Source organism: Ambystoma mexicanum, chromosome 7q (genome assembly GCF_040938575.1).
Source record: "Ambystoma mexicanum isolate Mex_15411 chromosome 7q, UKY_AmexF1_1, whole genome shotgun sequence".
Lineage (NCBI taxonomy): Eukaryota > Metazoa > Chordata > Amphibia > Caudata > Ambystomatidae > Ambystoma > Ambystoma mexicanum.
The window spans coordinates 370,283,639-370,306,943 of NC_090941.1; positions in this window are offsets into that span (position 1 = coordinate 370,283,639).

Genomic DNA, 23,305 nt, shown 5'->3' on the forward strand with positions numbered 1-23,305 from the left:
TGTTTCATCTACCACGTACTTGTTGACATAGTAAACCAGACTGCATGTGAACATCTTACAGAATATAGCTAATATACTGCCTCTACACTATTCATATCTCCTAATATTTTGATATTTGCCTGTAGTAATAGATCTACTGTCCCATGCACTACTATGCTCTGTTTATTCCCATGTATGTTCAGAGTATCATCTTCTGAAAGGTCACACACCCCAAGTACATCAAAAGCACAACAATGGCAGTAAGGCAATATTCACGGTTAGTCACCAAGTGCTACCTAACACATGCTCCTTCTGAAACGGGTTCGATACAAGTGTCCTCCCAAAGTTTGACTCCTGTCTCACCAAAATACACTAGCTCATCCAAGTGGGTGCCTTCAGATCATAACTGTACCCAGTGACCTCAGTGACAGGCAAAGACCCACAAAGCTCCTCTGTTATTTCTAATCGCTGCATGAAGCTACTGGGGGCACTCCTGATCAAACTCAACATCAAAATCCACCAGCTATACTGGAACGTCAACTTTCATAAAGACTTTCAAAGGTTAATACACAACCTCTCACCATTCAAGCCTGGATGTTACGTACCTACCTGAAACTCAGCCCTTAATAAAACAGAGTTCCATCTCTCCTGTGCTAACACCAAACACACCATAGTACAAAACTAGCTTGGACAGAGGGATCACAATCCCCTCGACTTGCCCCTCATGCAAAGGTTTGCCTTCTACATTGATTGTGACCTCTCCTTCAAAGCACATATCACGTGTACATTGATTGTGACCTCTGCTTCAACGCATATATCATCAGGAAGAAACAAACAGCTCTCACTTCTGAGCCGAATTAAACTCTTCATCCCTGACTCCGAAGTCAGATCTGTCATCCAGGCCCTGGTGCCCTCCCACCCTGTACATAATGATAGAAAAATGCAGATGAATACGTAAATACTGCATATATGCCACAGTTGTACAATAAATGATTTGCAGATGACATTAAAATTGCCAATTGAGGTGGGGAACTAATCCTGTGACCTGAAACTCACACCAGGTTTGAACACAGGATTCCATAAAGACATATGTAATGGTGAAGGGTTCAATCGCATAGCCACCATTGCTACAGAGAGTGACCTGCCTCTGAATGCCTATGTGCTTGAAAGAATGGCTATATCACAAGCTTTCAGCCAGGGTAGTGAATCCATTTGTTGATTTCAACACCCCAAAATGTGTGGTGTGTGGATAGTGAGGCCACATCACTCATTAAATAAAGTGTTCAGTACAAACCACATTGACAGGTACTGCAGTCACTTTCTGCTTTTTTACTTATCAAAATTAGTCCTGCCTGATTGGACACATTTAATTTCATTGATAATTTATTCTTAGTAAGTTTCCAGGAAGGACTGAGGCACGGTAATCAATCAATCAAAACACACGTTATTCAACAATAAAAAGGCCTCATAGTTCATCAAACAATCATAGAATACACAAATATAAATATAATACAAGATAACAAGTTAGAATCATTTAAACATTACAAATATAAAAGCAGGAGAGGACATCCGGTGGCGCAGCAAATGGCTGACTGACTTTCTTTTCTCTCTGAGCCCTGTGCTTAAGCGGGACCTGAGCTCTTCGTTTCTGACCCCAGACAGCATTTTGTCGATAGCAGCAGGGAGGCACTGGTCTTGTGCTCACCAGGTCCAAAGTTTGGGCAAATCGGCCATCTACACGCCAAGCTATTGGTATATTCAGGCAGGCAGAGAGGCTGAGTAGCGGGCACCCTTAGCTGCGCACCAGCTGTATTTTAGGAGAAAGCTCGGGCTGTAGGCCACAACAGCCCTTGAGGGAGCTTACCCACTCTGTGCTGTCCCTCCTCACCAGGCTGGGGGCCCGCTCATGAGAGGAGGCGATGAAGGTGTCAACAGCACATCACTATGGAGGCTGCAGCTCTGGAACTCCAGAGGCTCCAAATTGAGGAGTGAGAGCATCAGGCTGCTGCTTGGGGGAATCGCTATCCCCAGAAGGACTTTTAGGCTGGAGGGTGAGCGTTCCTCCCCGTGAGTGGAGTCGGTCTACGGCCAAGCGTCTGCAGAGGCTCCTGTCCTGTGTAGTGAGGCAAGCAGAAAAAGCTCTGGTTCAGAGAGTCGGCAGGGGCACAGATCTGATGCATTTGGAGTTCTACAGAGCTGTTTGTAGAGTGGCAATGGCCGATTGCGAAGAGGTGGGTGCAGCCAGGGCCAATTGGAAGTGAGAACGCCCCTGTGCTTACCTGGATGCCGGGGGTGCAGCTGGAGGCGGACCCTTACCATGCTTCTGTGCATGCTGCCCCAGGAGGACATCAGAGATCCTGTGACACTGGCGTGTGCTGGTGGAGGGTGTTGGTGGCAGAGGTGAGGCCTGCTGGGGGGTTTGTATCTGGGTTGCTGGGCAGTGGTGATATCACCTCAGCTGTTGGGGCCCAGGGTCTGTGGGGCATATTGACTAACACCACACATGAGGGGCCCTGCATCCAACCTGTGGGGCGTACAGGAGAGTGGCACTGGAGAGTGCTGCTGTAAGAGCAGGTGGTGCCAGGACATAGTGGATCGCTTTCTTGGGGGTCATCCTGCTCCCACTCAGAGGACCCCATGGGGAATCCTTCGGCCACATAAAAGACAGGGCCGGTACCTGAGAGGGGTTGCGGGTGGCTCCCATCATAGGAACCCAGAGACTGAGACTAAATTGGCAGTGGGGGACTGGGCTCCATTATCACTGGCCATGACGCTTAGGATCGGCTCCAGTAGAGTCTCTGTGATCCTTTGCTCCTGACGGTCCTTAAATATCGGAGTGGGTTCTGCCGACGTAGAAAATAGATTCGCACAGTGCCTCAGTCTTTATTGATGAGCTGGAAGGAGGTACTACAGGCATACCTGTTTGGAGTGACCCCTGCAGGACCAGGAGCACCTGCCCCCCTCCAAGATGGCCGAATCTGTAGGGACAGGATGTCGATGATAAGAGACATTGCAGCCTTGCTTAAAGAGATCAGAGGAATTAGGTCCGACATTGGTCACAGATGGGACAAGTTGGATGGCAGAGTGGATACAATGGAGGATAGAATACAAGGGTTAAATAACAACCAATCCTCAGTGGATATTTTGGATGTACAAATTGATACCTAACTGATGGCCCTGGAGAGGAGGGACAAGGAGAGGACCATTGAGATGGCCTGCATTGAGAATATGGAAAGGAGGAACAATCTAAGATGTTTAGATTCAGGATGAGATGGAATGGGACACTGCCCGTGCTGTCAAGGATGTGGTTTGGTTGCTTTTCAGTAATGATGAGATGAATAAGCCCACCATAGACAGGACTCACAGTGCACAGGGCAGAGCTGGGGGGCCACATTCAGTCTTCGTCCCCTTCCACTATTAGGCAGAGAAAACCAACATTTTATAAGAGTCCAGGAAGTCTTTCTCAATTATCCACAACAATGAAACAATCTGGAATTTCCAGGACATCTCCTCCTTCACCCTTGCCAGGAGGCAGATATGTTCCCTGATAACCCAGTGGCTTAGAGGGCAGGAGATACTCTACAGCTGGAGGTTTTACTTTTAACTTGTTCTCGAGAATGAAGTCCAGCCATACACACTTGTTTCAGAGGAGGACATTAGAGAAGCCCTTGCAGAGCTTGTAGATCCCCCAAGTGGCCAAGGCCACGACACAGATGAGACCTCGGTTGTAGGAAGCAAGGAAGGGGACTTTGAGGGATGTGAGGCAGGTCTCTGGATTGAAGAAATTCAAGAAGTTGAACCCCCCTGCTAATGGTCCCTGAGGCCAGAGCTGTATTGACAGAGACTCCAGCCTGACTCATGGGGAGAGGGGGTTGAGTGATTTGGACAGGGGGTGGGAGGAGGCTTAAGCAATGGGGAGTTGTTGGAATGTAGCCCCAGGAATTTGGGCTTTTTGGTGGTTCAGTCGGGTGCCAGTACTTGCTGTGATCTTGACACAATGGCAGGAGTGGGGGTGGAGGGAGTAGGATTGGAGAGGTAGGCCGGGAGTTGGAGGATTTTTTGGGGAGTTCAGCGGTTATCAAGTGAATTCACAGGTATCACAGGCAAGAGTGAGTTGAGCTGGCTAGTATGGTTCTGAAGAGCCAGAGAACAGTGATACTATTCCTGGCAAGGTTTTCTCCGTTAATGGCTAATTCATTGACAATGTTGGTGTTTGGGACCATAAATGCAAACAGTATTAATTTCCCAACAAAGAGATCTATTGTTAAGGATTTCAATCAGGCGATACACTCTGCTCTCGGCCTAGTGTACAATGCAATGGAAAAACGTATTTGATATATGAATTCAATTATTTGAAAGATGTACCACTAGTATCGCACCCCTTATTTAAGAATACACCGGGTCTCGCTGGACCAGAAATCAGGCTGGTTTGTAAAAGATATTTATTTACTTAGTTAAGATCAAAATACAATATATATATATATTAATAGGTAAACAACAATCACTAATAGGGTGAACAAACACAGAATGATATCTTTAATACACTGGGACTAAGTTATGAGCAAAACAAATGCAGCACAGAAACTAATACTTTTGTGTTGGTTTCAGATTAGATAGCACAATGGTTAGAAATTCCCCCTGCAACACTTCTCAAGCCCCCAATAGGCAATGGAAGGAGAGAGTAGGTATTGAGGAATAGTACAGGTCAAACAGTGTCTCACTTCCCTCTTCCCCCCTTACACAGAAAGAGAAAAACGAAATGGGCTTTTCAACTGTCAGTTGACTTTTAAAATGGCCGAGCAAGAACTCTAAATGTGTGGAAATGCTTATATTGTTGTAAATTCCTATGGGAGCTGCTTTGAACAGTTGCACACAAGCATAAGCAATGATTTAATCATCAGAAAACATTTGCAATCTTACAATCCAAGTCGGAAGCAGTTTAAATATATTTTACACGTGTAAACATTTCTCAAAATGACAATTTGTGGCAGACTTTTCTGTGTGCGATATTCGCGATAACGGGAGAACCACACTGTTTTGAAATGTGCTACAAGTAGGAGCTGAAATTTTGTTTCCATCACACAAACTGAGGGATTTATAGCAATTTTAGTGAAGGTCGTTTTTGCGAGATAGTCACGGGAATGGAAAGAGGCTTTAGTTTTAAAATCAGAAAATATTGGCTATGGACTAGAGCATCCAAGCTAAGCCACCAGGATGGCACAGATAAGAGTCAGGAGTGATTTGCGACTCAGTCCTGGTTCCTCGCTGTCCACCTTGGAGCGCTAGGCTGGTCACTCGAATGAAATTAATAGATCAAGTTGACAAATGACTAGGAAAAAGATGCTTTCACAGAAAGACAGAATAAGATTTCACTACAGATTTAGACAATGTTACTGATTATGGAAGTAAGGATAGTTCAGAGGTTAGGAGGGGACAAGATAATGCACGGGCATCAACAATTTCTAGCTTTCTGTTAATACTCACAGAACAAAATGGATTTAAGGTTTTGGACTGTCAGGATTCTTGACCGTCAGGATTCTGGACCGTCAGGATTCTGGACCTATCAGGGACTGACAGCTGGGCACATCGGACTGGACAGGATCAGCAACGCACTCTGGTCACAGCACAGCTCAGGACTGGACAGGGTCAGCAAGGCGCTCTGGTCACAGCATGGCACAGGACTGGACAGGATCTGCCCTTCTTGTTTCTGAGGATCTTTCAATTCTGCAAGCATTAACAGCAGAGCCCGTCTGTATTATGATGCTTCCCCTAGGCTTTTGGGGTTCTGTTCTAGAATTTGAGGCCTAGCTGAGAATGTTTCAGCTATGCAAGAGGCCTTTTGCTTTGCCAAGTTTCTGGAGTCTGGAACAAGGAAGATGTATATTTCAGCAGCAGGGTGCTCCGGCAGCATCAGGAGGGTGAGTGGATCTGTCTGTCTCTATGTGTGGTGAGCTGTCTCTATTTATGCTCTGAAATGACATCATAAAGGGGGGGGTGGGCCAGCTTAACTAAGCGTGCCCCTTTGAGCTGGGATAGGGTCAATACTTCATCTCCGTCATGCAATTTGAGTGATTGGCTCAAGGCTGGGTGATGTCAGGTTTTATGATTTGCTTTAAAATCCTCAGAGACCTCCCTTTAGCCATTGGTTTCCAAGTCTGATTTTATATTAAATGTACATTTCTACATGGGTCACCTTTATACAAATCACACATAAAGATGCCATATTTTACATAGAAGCTATTCCTTAAAACCCTGCAGTGGTGGGATTTTGTCTCCCTTTTCTACAGAATTTTGCCCTTTTCACTATGAAAACACTTTCCAATTTTTCTGCATATTTCCACAAATATGCGTGTTTAACATGGGGACATGCGTGTACATTTTCACAATTCTAACCGTCATAAATTTTGCATAAAATCACATATCTTATATAAATTAACAGCCCTGTCATTTTTATATTTTTCACCATTTTGGGTAGCAAGTTATACGTTTTTTAAAATGTGTTCTTTGTTCAGGTTCAGCAACAGATGGTCGCTTGTCTCCACCCCTTGGTCTCTCCCTGGAGTCCAGGAACAGCCCATCCTTTGGGCATGTTCCTGCCAAGAGACATTTATGATCGCCTTCACACTTCCAATTTCCTGGGCTGGAGGATGTCCATTGTTTAAACCTGCAATTCGAACCTCCCCGTGAGTTTCAGCTGAGAGGAAGGCCCTCCCTCTGGGAAAAGAAAAAAAAACTGCCTTTCCAGTTCTTGCAGCTCAGCCAGATTTAATTTAATTGTTAAATTCATTTGGCTTTTCCTTAGCAAAAACAAATCAAATGACCGATAGAATTCTCATTCAAGATTTTAACCTATGGGATCAAAAACAACTCCAATATGGTTTACTATCAGTAACAGGCCTCTTATATAGCAAATATTTGACTTTTAGTTGATAACATGTTAAAGTTTAATCAGGAAGGCCCCTGACAGCTGTCATCACAGGTAGCCCTCTGATGCGCAGAGATTTTTTTACAGATCCACAGGCAGGCCACTTTTGCTGTGGAGATCTCGTTATGCTCTTAGCCTTTCAGGACCTTGTAAGTTCACAGTGATTCCTTAAAGTAAGTGAATTGTAGCACCCAGCGAGAATTTTGAATATTTGGAAGGTGTTCTTTACCGGCATTCTGAAGTTTCAGCAGACAAGAAAAGGTGATTTAAAACAATATTGGAGTTTCATTTAGTAAAGCACTGCTTTTTCCTTCTACACTCCGTTTTCAATTGTTGTGGAGCCCAGTGACACTTTTCAGTAGTGAGAGCTGTGTTCCACCACTGACAACATATGTCAGTAGCAGATTGGGCAGCCATCTTTTTGGTGCATTGAAAAGCACGATTTTCAGGGGTTTTGACGCGCACAAGGGTTTTGCACCCATTTGGCTGTTTCTGGCACCACCATAACAGAGTGATGCAGCATAACAGAGCAAAAGTGGGTCAATACATCCCACACTATGTTGCACCATGAGGGCTCCCGAACCAGGCTACATGTGTTATTCTTATAGGAGATGCACTGGTTAAGGGGGAGGGATCCCCGCCTCCAGTCCACAAGTATAGAGGGAGTCTATCATGCCTTGTACACAGCAAAAAAAAAGAGTGCCCTGGGTGCCAGGACATAGTGGATCGCTTTCTTGGAGGTCATCGTGCTAGGCTGAATAACTCTGGAGGGCCCTGGGGAACACACAGGTGGAGTGCACACCCTTGGTACTGGGACCACCACACCAAGCCGCTGGGCAAGAGGCTTGAGTAGGCAGGATGCTGGCTGCCTAAAACATCACAGCAGTGGGGTGTTGGAAGGCACTGCCAGAGAAGATATCAGATTCTGCTCCCACTCAGAGGTCCCCACGGGGAATCCATCGGCCACATAAAAGACAGGGCCGGTACCTGAGAAAGGTTGTGGGTGGCTCCCAACATAGGATGAGTCTTTATTGATGAGCTGGAACGAAGTACTACAGGGATACCAGTTTGGAGTGACCCCTGCAGAACCGGGAGCACCTGTCCCCCCCAAGATGGCCAAATCTGTGGGGGGCACAATTCCGACCTCCTGTCCACAAGTATAGAGGGAGTCTATCATGCCTTTTACACAGCAAAAAAAGAGTTGGTACTAATCATGCTGTCAAGTCGTTTGTGGTTCAGGGTGGAGAAGGAGCTCAAGGACCCAGGGGATGTACTTGTTTCTGTGAGGTACGGTCGTGAGGAACACGTTGGCCTTGGGTACTTTGTCTAGTCCAAACGATGGGCAGGACTTGTTCTGGGAAATGGTGAATGACAAACATATATCCTTTGGCAGGTCCCCCTGATAGTGGGTGGGGACTACAACATGGTCCTGGACCCGATTAGGGACAGGAAGAGGATGGAGTCGCCAGGGACCACCCAGTGTGAAAGGGTGACTCCATACAGTTCCAATGAATAAACCGTGATTTCGGGGTGGTTGACTCCCTGATACCGCCACCAGTGGGTGACCCTCCATTCACGTTTTACTCTCGGGCTCACAACTTCTTCTCAAGGATCAACCATATTCATGTGGATAGTTGCCTTCGAGAGCATGTTTCCAGTTTCCGCATTGAACCGGTGCCCTGATCTGTCCACAACTTGGTGAGGGTGGAGGTTGGTGAAGGATGTGGGGGTCAGTGATGGGGTAGGTGGAAATGTAATGACTCCCTATTGCAAGAAAGGGAGTTAGCCCAGTCCCTGCTTACCATGATTAAAGAGTACTTTGAGTTTAACAATAACAGGGAGGTGGGTCTGGCCATAATGTGGGAAGGATTTAAGGCAACAATCAGGGGGGAATTGACCAGGATGAGTTCCAACAGGAAAAGAGCCAGAACAAAGGAGGAGCAGGGTCTGAGGACTAAAATTGTGGTGGTGCAGTCGGGGGGCGAGGAACAGGGAGTTCTGAGTCCAGAACAGGTAGGGAAGTTTCTAGAATACAGCTTACGGAATGAATTTGTATGACATGGAAACACAATTGCCCTCTTTAAGCAGAAATATTATGAGAAGGGCGCCAAGGCAGATAAGATACTAGAATGGAAGATGAGGGAGGCCCAAAAGAGTAAGATGGTGGGGTTCATAAAAACTGCACATGGGGTGTCAAACTATGATACAGAAAGTATTAGGGATCAATTCAGGCGGTATTATGAGCGGTTATATGAATCGGAGTATGACCGGGTAGGGTTGCATATTGCCGAATTCATTGACTCCTTGCCGATCCCAAAGATGTAAGAAGGCCTGCTGTCTCCATTGGACAAATAAATAACAGAGGAGGTAGTGATTCAGACAATCAAATACATGATAGCTCACATCACTCCCAGGGAGGACTCATTTTCCGTCAAGTTCTATATGCTGTTCCGTTCTACCTTAATTCCCTATTGTGTAAGGTTCCTTAACCTGGTTTTGGATGGGGGGACCTTCCACAGACTATGATGGGGGCAATCATTGTTGTGATTCCCAAAGAAGACAAGGACCCAATGCAGTGTTCCTCATACCATTCCATCTCTCTGCTCAATACCAATGTCAAGATATTGGTGATGTTGCTGGGTAATAGGTTGAAGGGAATCTTGCCTTACCTAGTACACAGGGATCATATGGGCTTTGTCTGAGGTCGGCAGAGCTCAGACAACATTTGGAAAACCATTGACTTAATGCACTTTGAAGGAAGTACAGCAACACAGCAACACAGTATTGCGGGTAAGTCTCCTTATTCCATGCTATGACCCGAGAGTGCGTGTGACCGCAGTGAGGCTAACAATAGAGTCTCTACACATCTTCCCCCTTAGGGAAAACAAACAAAACAAAATATATGATGAAGAAATAAGTAAGGAGAAAAACATAACCAATTGTAGCAGAAGCAGTACTTAAGAAATATGTGCTAACATAGAACAGAGTCAATTGCTAAAACACCTGTAATAAGATATAACATGCAATTTGTATTTGTGTATCAAGTTTCATAATCTATCATCCACACAGGCTTTGATCTAGACCTATGCGAACCTTCTTCATTGGTTCTCACGCCGGTGCCATAATTTTTTTACATTTACCAGCCTTCCTTTCATCTCTTCTTCCAATTCCATATTATTGTTCACATTCATTTCCCTTCGTTTCACTTGCTTATCCCATTCATTCTCTTGACCATTCCCCACTCTTGCCAACCTTCCTTTTGACCAAACCTCTCCTCCTTCCAATATGACAACGTTACTTTTTACTGCACATATCTTTTTCGGGCCCAGAAATTTACTTTCCACACATTTGTTAACCAACCTGGGATTTTTTACATATACCACCTCCCCAACCTTCCATTGTCGTTCCTTCACCTTCATCCTGTCATCAAACAATTCCTTATTTCTCTCTTGACTCAAAGTAATGAGTCTCATTATGTGCTCAGGATCAACATTAACCACTTTGGCCAAACCTAGCCATCCTGGGCAAAGCCTTGTCCCAGGTTCTCTACCTTTCATAGACACAAATGGAGATACACCGGTCACAGAGTGTGGCGTAGTAACGTAATTCCATGTTAACATCCTTAAGGCCTCCCTCCATGGTTGTCCTGATTTGGCCATTTGCAGGCCCCCTTTTATGTACCTGTTGACTCTTTCAACAAGACCATTTGCCTTGGGATTGTACAACGCCGTCCTAGTGTGTTTTATGCTATAGCCTGCCAGAAATGTTTTCATGGCCACAGATACAAATTGTACCCCATTGTCAGGCACAATTTCAACCGGTACCCCTTCTTTAAGGAAAACGCTCTCCAAGAAACTAATCAACTCCTTAGCCGTGACCTCTATCACCGCTTCCCATTCAAGCCATTTGGAATGAAAGTCTACCACAACAAATAAAAACTTCAAGCCTTGCTCCAAGGTTGGTCTGGTATTACATTAGGTATTAATGGAGCTTCTCTTACCACTCTGCACTTGTCACTAGTTTGTCAAGTCTTGCACTCCTTGACACACCTTGCAGCACTCGTATCGATTCCCGGCCACCAATAATTCTGCCTCAACTTCCTTTTCATGGCAGCCTCTCCAGGATGTCCCTGATGAGCCAGCCTAACCAACCCCGACCTGAGTGATTGTGGAGGAACAATGCACTTTCCTCTCCTTAGCCTGTCTTCACACAAATTTAATTCATCCTTTACCTCCCACCATGTATTGAATTTACTATCCAAGTCTCTTTTGGCTGGACACCCCTTCACTGTCCACACCTTTACTAGCTTGAGGTCCTCATCTGTACTTTCTTCTTGTGTCCACTCTTCCTTACTAATGGCACATTGTATTTCTGCCACTACTGATTCTTCCTCTGTCTCTCCACCTTCTACAATCTTACAGTTCACCTGCAGTCTTGACAGGCAGTCTGCCACCACATTTTTCTTTCCAGGCAGATAACTCAGTTCAAAGTTATGGTTTTGGAGTCCCAACCCCCACCTACTAATCCTTGGGGATCCCAAAGCCCATCTTCCACTCTCAAAAAGTTGAACCATGGGCTTGTGGTTGGACCTGACTATGAATCTTCTTCCCCACAAGAAGTACTTAAAATGGCTTACTGCCCAGAACATGGCCAAAGTTTCCCTTTCTATAACGGAATATTTGCACTCCGCACCTCTCAGCGTCCTAGACGCAAACGGAATAACTCTCTCTGTATTTTCTCTGTCATACTGCACCAATGTTGCTCCCAGCCCAAGCATGCGCGCATCAACCACCAAAACAATCTTATCTTTGGGTTCGAATCTACCTATGGATGGCGCTTCACACACTGCTTGTTTGATACACTCAAAAGCCACATCACATTCTGCTGTCCATTCAAATTTCTCACCCTTCTTGAGCAACATTCTAATGGGAATCGACACTTTGGCAAAATCCTTCACAAATTTATGATAATATTCGGCTAATCCTAAAAATGACTTCACTTGTTCTTTATTCTCTGGCACAGGTGCAACTGTCACTGCCTCCAGCAAATTCTTCTTAGGCCTCACCCCTTGTTCATCTATCTCGTGTCTAAGATATTCTACCTTGTGCACCGCAATCTTACACTTGCTCCTTTTTACCGTTAACCCTGCCTCACCCAATCTATTTAACACCTGTCTCAACACCTCATCATGTTCTTCAGGGGAACTTGCATATATCAGAACATCATCCTGTAACACGATAATGTTCTCTACTCCGCTCAACACTGTCTCCATCACCCTTTGGAATACGGCTGCCGCCGAGGCGAGTCCAAACGGCATCCTGCAATACTTAAATGTTCCAAACACTGTAATGATTGCGTCAAATGTTGGCAATCCTCCTTCAGCTGAACCTGATGGCATGCCTGAGAAATATCAATGACTGAAAATACTTTGGCATTGTTCAACACAGATAACTTGTCACCAATTATCGGCAGGGGATGTCTATCTATTAAAATATTCCTGTTCAGGTCTCGCAGGTCTACACAGTCTGATGTCTCCATTTGCCTTCGCTGCCACTATCACCGGCGACAGCCATTCAGAGCTCTCACTCTTCTCAATTATTCCTCATTGAAGTAGTGACTCCACTTCTACTTTTAGCTTTTCATTTCATTCATGAGGCACTGGCTTCACCTTGTGCACTTTTGGGCTGGCTCCTGCCTTTAGTTGAATTTGGTGCTCAAATCCCTTTAACACTCCCAATTCATCTTGGAACACTTTGGGATATTCCTTCTCCCACTTATTTTTCAGCTCGGCCACCTTAACAGGTCTTTTCGCATTCACTTGGATTCTGATTCCTTACTTCCACTGTTAGCCCCATCCCAGGAGTGATGAACCTTCTTGAGTAACATATATCTCAGATTCACAGCTTCTCCCCTTGTACTTTATGGAAGCCTGGTACATCCCTACAATTTCAATTCTTACATTCCCATATGCATAGGGTTCAATATTGTGTTTCTTCAACTGTTGTACGTCTCCCTGCATGCAGCCCAAAAATGTTGCCTTCGACATCAAAGTCCACGGTGAACAACTGTCCACCTTCATTGTTACTACTCTCCCATTGATCATGAACACATCCGTTGGTGCACCACCTTTGTTTGATACTTCTGATACTTCCAGTACATGCTTTGCCTGGCTGCTCATGCCCATTGCATGATCCTCTTCTTGTTCCGGCATTCTTCCTCCTGCCTCAAAGTTCTGCACCACCCCGGACTGACGGCAAACTCTCACGAAATGGCCCTTTTTCTTACATTTTAAGCAGGAGATGTTCCTGGCTGGACAGAACATGCTTGTTGAGATGTGGCGGTTACTCCCACACTTATAGAACCTTATTTCCTTGTTCGGGACCCCCTTGCAGAATCCTCTCACCGCGGGCCACTTCTCCTTCCGATTTTTCACCCTTCATAGTACTCATATATTTATGGGTCTGTTCCATGCTTCTTGCCGTGTCTATGGCTGCTTCCAGTGATGCATCCTTGGACAATAGCCTCTCTTGTATCTTTACATTATTCGTGCAACGTACCAATTGGTCTCTTATTAGAGAATCTGTGAGCAGTCCAAATTCACACGTATGGCTAAGGGACCTCAAGGCTGCAATAAAGTTTTCCACTGGTTCCTGTGGATCTTGTATTCTTTGGAAGAACTTATGCCTCTCAAAAGTTATATTTTTCTTGGCTTCAAAGTGAACTTCCAACTTCCTTTCCGCCATGGAATATTGATCCACCTCAACTTGACCCTGCTGGGGAGGATCAGGCAAACCATCATAAACACTTCTGCCTTCAGTCCCCAAGTTGTGAAGTAAAATTGCTTATTTTCTTGCTGATGCAAATGTATCCCCTCCAATGGCAATTAGGTAAGTATCAAATAGCTTCTTCCACCTGTCCCACCTTATTGATGGAGCACCAGGTTCTGCCAGAAACGGTGGCGGTGGTGACATGCTTGCTGCAGCCATTTTCTTGGTGTTCCAATTACACCCAATATCACAAGGGCACCAATGCACTGGCTATGCCCCTCTTTGTAATATCCTCTTATTGCTTTTCAGTCTTTCAGTGTTAAATGCACAGTGTTTTTTTTTTCTGGTGCTAGTTCACTATTAATATGCTTCTCCCCAAAACACTGTCTGGTGTGAGGCTCCCTCACCCTTGTATTTGTCTCAATGTCCTCTGGGAGGCACTTTCTCACAGCAATAGCCTTCTGGGAGGCACCTCCTCACAGCAATAGTCTCTCGTGAGCTCTGTCCTCCCTTTAAATGTGCCACCCCCTCTGGTTGTGCCTGGCCCCTCCCTCTCCCTGCTCCTCACCTTCTTGTCCAATGAGCAGGGTGGCGGCACCAACCAGGAAGAGCTGCTTTTCCCTTTGCAGCCGCTCGTTGCAGAGGTGGGGACTGTCTCCCTGCAGCGCCACGCCCCCAATCAGGAAGAGCTGCTTTCTCTTCCACAGCCGCTCGGAGCAGAGGTGGGGAGACTCTCCCCCTGCAGCGCCACCCTCCCCGGCGCCGCAGAGACAGTCCCTCTCCAGCCCCCACATCCTCACACGCCGCTCTGCCTGTTGCAGGGGCCAGCCATCCGCGCCGCGGACAACGCGTCTTCCAAAAACGGCTTTATGGGAGCCGCAGCCAATCTCCACAGCGAGCTCCATGTGCCCTTCTTCGTCGCCACATGAAGGAAGTACAGCAACACAGTATTGCGGGTAAGTCTCTTTATTAAGGAGCCCGCCGGAGCCCTTCACAGCCAGGCTCACAATCGTTTAAACCTTAACCGCCTCCAGTGGGCACGCGGCTCTCGTTCCATGCTATGACCCGAGAGTGCGCGTGACCGCAGCGAGGCTAACAATAGAGTCTCTACACACTTCTCACAGGACTCTGATCTGGACGCCTGTCTCTTCTCATGGGGTTAGGGGGCAACTTTCCTAAATGGGTTGAGGCTTTATCCAGAACCTCATCTGCACGAGTGCAGATCACCAGCTGTCTTTCAGGGGCTTTTTTCCTTCCAGAGGTGCAAGGCAGGGGTGTCCTCTATCTCCACTCTTGAATGCTTTAACCATGTAACCTCTCACCATCGCAATAAGCCAACACCGTGGAATAACAGGCATTAGAAGTATGGCGGTGGAATTTAAGCTTTCTCTGTTCAGTGACAGCATTCTGTATTATTTTAGTGATGTGGAGTAATTTCTCCCCGAATTGTTGGCTCAGATCCAACGTTTTGGGGTTTTCTGAGGGTTGAATATCAAAACTCCTAAAACTTGTATAATGGCATTGAAGGACCAAGCCTCCTGTCTTGAGTGTAGGAGACAGATAATCAAGATAAGGGTGGAGAGAGTGGCGATCTGATACTTGGGGATCTTGCTACCATGCAAGTTGAAAAGGCTGGCAGACATTCACTTTGATCCCTTATGGTGGATGTCAAACATGATCTGCAGAGGTGGGCCCCTTGGTGTTGTCACATTATCGTTGGATGACGGCAGCGAAGATGAATGTCCCCCCGGTTCTTGTATCTCTTTACAGCCCTCCTGATGAAACTGCCTGGTAGCTTTTTTACACAATTACATTCTGTGATGGGCAGATTTGTCTAGCTAAAAAGGCACCCTAGGATCAAGAGGACCTCCTTACTCTTCCAAGGGCACACAGAGTGTTTGGATACCCTGATATTTGATTCCAATTGTGATTTCTAGTAGAGAATATGAGGGACGATGTTTGTACATTTTAAACATATATGGAAGATATGGACACCCATCCAGCAAAAGTATGTGACTTATTGTGGGCCCCATACAATGCTTCCAGCGAAACTGAGGGAGCACCCATACCTCGGGGTCTATGATATTCGTGGCATATTCAATTCTGTTCTGTAACTTCCTCCTGCTTAAGGGAATTCTTATGGATCAGCAATGGGGGATAATCTCAGGAGGATGTTTATGCCATTTAAGAAGGTGCTAGATGAATGGGGCTCATAGAAAGGGATTTTGTCCAGACTCTATTATTATATCTATGGGATTCCTATTGCTGCGGACAGGGCTCATAGGCAGACTTTAAAGAAATATTGGAACAAACTGTGTGGTGATGAGATCTCAGAAGAAATGTGGGGAAGGGTCTTTACGATACTGTTTCACAGGAATTTGTTTACAGCGTCTATTGAACACAATGTTAAGATGATCCTCTGCCGGCACGGAGACCCCTTGCGGTAATCGAAGATGTTTGCAGGTGCCTCTGCACTATTTCTGAGGGGGTTCAGGGAGGTGGGGTCCCTGGCCCACATCTGGTGGCAATGCCTGAAAGTTCAGAGTTACTGGATGGACCTATTGGGGTGGATGTCGTAGGTGATGGGGGTGTGCCTGCCACTAGACCCACTTCGGATGCTCTTGGGGTTGAAGAGCCAGCTAAGTGGCTCTAGCCCAGGAATGGAATGGTTCCGATCTCCCATGACAAGATGATTGGAAGTGTAAACTCAGAGAAATGTATATTATGGATAAGTTGATTGCTCTGGTCCATGACTATGGGGGTACTTTTAGGGAGGAGTGGGGGTCAGTGATACAGAAGTGGGGTTTGGAGGTTCATTGATCAAATGGTGGAGGATGGTTTGGTAAGAGGGTGTCAGTGGAGCTGGGAGGGAGGCTTGTGTGGTCAAGGGGCAAGTTGGGATTTACAGGATGGGCCGACAGTGGCAGGGATTTGATAGCAGGTAGGGGGACACTAAGACCTCTGGGGATTTACAGAATGTTATGAGGTGATCTTCTTGCATGGGCCAGCCTGTCACAGTATCCAGTCCATTGTAACTGTGGTTATTATTTAGTGGAAATCACTCTTTTGGGTGGGGGGGCATGCTGTGTGATGATGGGGGTTCAAACACAAATACATGTTGGAAAAACAACTGTTTTTATGAGGAGTGCGTATGTCTTTCTTTTCAATACAAACTCAATTAAATAAATATATAAAAGGAGATACATTTAATAGAAAAAAGAAATAGGGAGCACATACAACCCTAATATCATTATTTACCTCACATCTAAACAAAGAGTCAAAAAACAACCTTTTATAATATAAATCATTAATTTGCCCTAAAGCACAATTTTCCTTGACATAAACAAGCATGGTGGACATATTGGGCTGCACAGATTGCAGTTGAGTGGTCTACAGTATGTTTACAAAATTCAGTGCTTCCCAAGTTGTACGGGTACCCACTTTCTTGAGAAGCGGTCTCAAATACTGTGCTCTTATTGATTTTAGCAGATTGCATATAAACAAAAAGTGCATGATAGTCTCCTCACCTAAACCGCACAGAGATCAGACACCTGACTCATCTGGGCACCATGACTTTGTGACCAAGGCAATACGGAGTATGTCCAGTATAAAACTGACATATGGGTTTCTGGCAGTTGGTGGTTCTATGTAATCTAAATACTCCCCAATGCCAACATTCATTTTACATTCCAATGACCCAGAGCCAAATTTCAGCATTCTGGCAGTTTCAATCATTTTCCTTCTAGTTTTGTCAAAGGCTTTACTCTTACGCCTAGCAGAGGCTCTCCTGACAATGCTATCTGGTTCTTCCCAGAGTTCTCCTCCATCCAGGTTGTTTACAATGTTCTTTTTACATTGACCCCCCAAGGGAGACTCTTCCTCCCTGCTAAACCTAAACAATGTTTTAGAGCATCACAATATTTTCCCAGCCCCTCTGTACTCCGTAAGCAGACACAGTATAGAGCTGGGTACACAGAAGCTTGATCCCCAGTTGGACACACATCAAGTTCAGAATGAAGGAACACATTTGGCAAAAATGTAGGAACCTGAACTAAACATTTGAAATATTTATTTTCATTTGTTTCCAAACTTGCTCTATTTACATATTGCCAAAGTTCTGCTCCATAGGGTGAAGCGGGTATGGCCTGTCTATGATATAGTTCTAAAACTGGAGAGATAGCACCTCTGTCATGTCTCACAAAGAAATGTGATCCACTGTATTTCCCAAAGGAAATACAGACACTAATGGACACTAATAAAAAGTGTCTAATGGACACAAGTAAATACAAAGCTGAGGTAATCAAACAGCTCAATGATCAAGATACATACTTAGACATTTTTCAAGACCCCACTGAACAAGTACGCGAAATCATTAAGAAGACATTGGAAGAAGCTGAAACTGAAGAGTTCATTACTCATAAAACCAAATATTTCCTCACGAATACACACCCATTGATACCAGTTATCTGAATCTTACCAAAAATTCACAAAAATTTGATGGAACCCCCAGGACGACCAATACTTGCAGATAACAACAGTTTATTGGAACCGATTGCTCAATATATTGACAAGATTATTCAACCCCTTGCACAAAAATGTACAACATATATAAAAGATACCAATCAATTCCTGAAGAAATTGGGAGAAGTAACCTTTAATACTGACTCTGACATTCTATTTTCTATGGTCTTAACAAGTTTATATACCAACATCACACACCAAGCCGGACTGGAAGCTGTGGAATGGATGTTGCTCAATACAACAGAACCAGTAAAAAGTGACAAGCTTTTTATTTTGAAACTCCTGATGATTGTACTCAACAACAATTTCTTCTCTTTCGAAGATAGATATTTTGTTCAAATATCAGGCACGTCAATGGGGGCCGCGATGGCCCCAAGTTATGCGAATATCTACATGTCCTACTTGGAAGAAACACGAGTAATCAACAACCCAAGATGGAAAGACAAACTTAAATTCCTTACGAGATTCATTGATGACCTATTTGGAGTTTGGAGTGGAGAGGAAGCAGAGCTTTAAGAGTTCTTTGATTTCATGAACAACTTAGCCCCGCATTAAATTCACACACAAATATAGCCGGACCACTATGGAGTTTTTAGATGTCCAAATATACTTGAAAAACAACAAATTGGAAACAACGACTGTCACAAAAGAAACAGACAGGAACAGCCTCCTTTTGGCCTCCTTTTGGCCACAAGCTTTCACCCCAGGAATACATTGTCTAGTATCCCATTAAGTCAGTTTTTGAGGTGCAGACGTATCATCTCGGAGGAAGATGAGTACGAATCAAAATCAAGTGAACTAAGACAAAAATTCATCAAGAGAGGATATAATGAGGAAATACTGAATAAACATGCAACAACAGTTAAGAATATCACAAGACAAGAATCACTTATCACAAAAGAAAGGAACACAAAGACAGATTTGATATATGTGACCACGAACTCTCAGCAAAGTAGTACGTTAAAGAAAATAATCATGAAGAATTGGGAAACATTATCCCAGGATGCCACATTGGCTAAATTATTTCCATCTCCACCACAGTACAACAAAAGAAATATACAGAGGAACTATACTGTGCAACAATTGTAGTTCCTGCAACAATGTGATGAAAGGCAAGTTGATTAATCATCCTCACACCGGTCAGAGCATTTTACTGAAACACACCTCAACTTATGACACTAAGAATGTCATATATGGCATAAAATGCCCATGCGGACTATATTATATTGGATTACCGACCAGAAAAGCAAAAATCTGTTGGGGTGAACACAAATCTAATATTCGTAATCATTCAGTGAAATCTCCAGTAGCACAACACTTCGATGCTGCCAAGCACTCTATCGCGCAAATACAGTTTGTCATTCTAGAACATGTAAAATTACCCAAAAGAGGAGGTAACATCACCAAGTTGTTACAACAGAGAGAAATATTCTGGATCGAGAAACTTGATACAATGAACCCCAGAGGGATGAATTTAGATTGGGATTTGAATTGCTATCTATAGTCATTTTCTTAAATTGTGAAATTGACTGTGATTGTTTGTCAAATGAAATGTGATGACATTTTTATATGCAGATTTCTTGTGAGCCATGAACTAGAGACCACATAAGTGCTCAAATAATAGTGCTATGAGTATTTTGAATGCATAGTGATTCACTTGCCATTAATTAGTATTGGCAATGCGGTAAAAGCAGTACATGGGTCCTAAAGATTAGAGAGTCACGTGAAGTATCTAAAATAAGTTCATACACCTGCATCAAGCAACATAACCAAAAATCCGATTAATAATGGGTGAACGAACAAAGAACAAAATATGTAGGTCGGTTATATATTACCTATTCTTATCATTTGAAATCTAAATTGAGAATCCAATAGCGCCTCAACACAAGACAGCCTTAATTTGCTTAGAGTTACAGAACCATCATTGATAAATTACATCTGGACTGGTTTAAATCTATTGAAAAGTTTCTAGCGTACATGCTAGGTGGTATACCTATTGACAGATAGGTAATATCAATGTAAACAACACCACAGTTCTTCCAACATGGCGCTCAAATTGGCCTGAGTTGGAACTGATTTAACTTACTCTACGACAAGCAGCCGCGGTTGCCAGGCGACATGCTTTGCAGCGCGTCGAACAAGGAATTCACAGGGAACGATGTTCAGCAGCACGTACACCGGCTCTGAACAGGTAAGAATAGTCCCTCGCGTATGATCGCGCCTACAACATTGAACACAGATGCCCAACGCAGCATTTTTAGTTTAATACTAACCCAAAACTCATTTTTATAGATTTACGAGAGAAGTAGAAATTGGGAAGGACCCAGTAGAAGGCGTTCGAAAAAGCTTGTCATTTGCCAACTTTGGTTATCTTGAAGCAAGCAAGCAACTGCCTACATACAATCAAGGTAGGAAACATGTGGAAAGGTGAATAGTCATTAGAATCTTTGATAACCGCATCTAGTACGTTTCATAAGATCTACCCCTGATGTTTTTTTCAGGGTTTCCCGATATGTAAACTATATATGAGACAGTGGCAGTTGCCCACAGACTCAACTACTTTAACAGTGGTGAGTGAAAAATTCAATTCTGTATAAGATCTGTGAAGGTACAGTGAGCAAAAAGCAATGGCTGCGAACTCTCAATGTGGTTAATAGCCACTGCACAGGTTATCATGCCTTGTTCTTTCGAGAGAGGGGCGCCTGCTACCTTTTTTGTAATTCTGTAAAACATGTATCGCTTTTGAGACTCGTATAAATCAGGTGATGAGCAGGGGGACCCAGCGCTTACCAAAGTGACTGTTCCATCTGCACTCCATCACCCCATTTACTGACGATCACTTTATGGTGACACACATTTCATTTTTTATTATTACAGTTTTGAAAATGTACACTGTCTGGGCAGCAAGCTTTTCTCTTGATACAAATTCTAAAGGTTAGTTCATTAGTTTTGAGCTAGTAAAAGTGTAATTCTTAGTTTTCAGAAAAATACAATATTAAAATAATTTGAATATATTTCAATTTATGTTTTACAGAAAAGAATCCAATAATCTTTAAAACCTGAAGAAGGGCATTAATTGCCCGAAACGCGTAGTTTAGAAGATAGGCAACTAGATTTGGAAACCTATCAAGATTATTGGATCACGTGAACAATTAACAGTTTGTAACACATGAGAAAAATTTGTGAAAGAAATATGTATTGTCAGAAAAAAAATATATATATATATATGAGTGAATAACATTTTTGTTTGTGATGTATAACTTGAATCTATGAAACATTAATGATTATATGAAAATAAATGTATTTTATGAATATAAAGATGATCAATATGAATTAACATGCACCAATTGAATGATGAACTACTAAGTTTTTGGTCATTGCAAAAGAACCCGGAGCAACATTTGTTTTGCCTTATGCTGTGCCTCAGTTTGTACAACAAGGTTTTCGTTGTACCATTTATTTTCACCTAAGGCAATACAAGCCTTGTCGAGTTGCATGGCCCAGGTTACTTTCTCATTAAATCTGATACCAAGGAAATCACATGACAACATTTGTTCTACAAGATTTCCAGCCACAGTGATATATCCATTTTATATATACAGAGAAACAGGGTCTTAAGACCATTACCTTAGATTTCCCTATGTTCTGATTGAGCTTGTGTTCATCAATTTTTTTTTTAAAAAAAGTCCAACTTATGTTTTAAACCCTGTAAAGAAGTGGATAAGTGGACCGCATTGTCTGTGCAAAACAGCACAGGGTACTTATTCAACTCCATTCTCACACTATCCAAAAAAATCAAGCAACAGGGCAGTAATAATCTCCTTCACAAAGATACATAATAAAAGGGGAGCAGGGACACACCCTTGCCTTACAAACTTGAATACATCGAAGGTGTCTGTAACTTCACCTGCCAGACCATATCTCACTACGGTTTTGTTGTTGCTAAATAATGACTGTAGCATAGAGATCAAATGAACAGGGACAATCCTTTTCCTCAAGACTTGCCAAAGTATTCCATGATATACACCATTGAAGGCAGTCTTTAGGTCAACAAAAAGGCATACGACTTCAGCCCATTGATTACGGTATATTTTTGAATCATTAAAAATAATGTTAAACTTTGGTACATGGTACTTTTATGTTTTTGAAAACAAGCCTGAAGATCACTAATTGTACTATTTTCCTCAACACAGGTTTGCAAATAGGACAAAATCACTTTTACGTAAGTCTTCCCCGCAGTGTCCAAGGGTGTGATAGGTCTATCATTTGCCGGTGATTCTCTACTGTCCTTTTTATATCTAAGGACTATCGATGCACATTGCCAAGATGATGGTACGGTATTAAGCTGTATAACTGCATTAAATAGCTTACACAAAGAGGGTCCCCACTCACAAGACTTGACTTAAAAAATTACAATGGGGACCCTATCTGGTCTCGGGGCCTTACCACTCTTCTGGAAGACATTGCATTGTGCACATCCTGCACGCTCACCTGGAAAGCACCCTCCTCCCTTTGTTATTCAACAGAACCTTGACTATTTTCATCCTGTGAGATACATGGTTGCCTCGGAAAATAACCATATATACAAGAAAAGTGCTCCATCCTGGAATCTGCAGTAATGCAACAATCAACAAAAGCTTCCTCATTTGTGTCCTTCTCAGCAACCAATTTCTAATAGGCTGCATTTTCTCCCTCTTCAAAAGCCTTTGTTAGACTGGACCATTTATGTTTCACATATGCTTTCTTCTTGTCACAGACAAGCTTTTTATAAACAGACTTTACACTGGGGCAGGGAAACCTTATCAACAACGGAAAATGCATCAAGACATAATAGTAACTGTTTCTTTGCAATCTGACATTCTGAATCATACCAACTGACCTTTTTTAACACTCCCCTTTTAATCCTAGATGATTCAAAGGGGAGAGTTTTCCCACACGTTTTCTATACTCAATTAGGATATCCTCATTAGATATTTCCCCTCCACCAATCACCTCAAAATTACCCAAAATAGCTTTATAGATTTTTAGCTTAAGATCCTTTTCTAAGATTCCAGGCCACTTAACACTTTTCCATGCATGCCCTGTCACTATAATGTCACCAGCCCCAGATTGA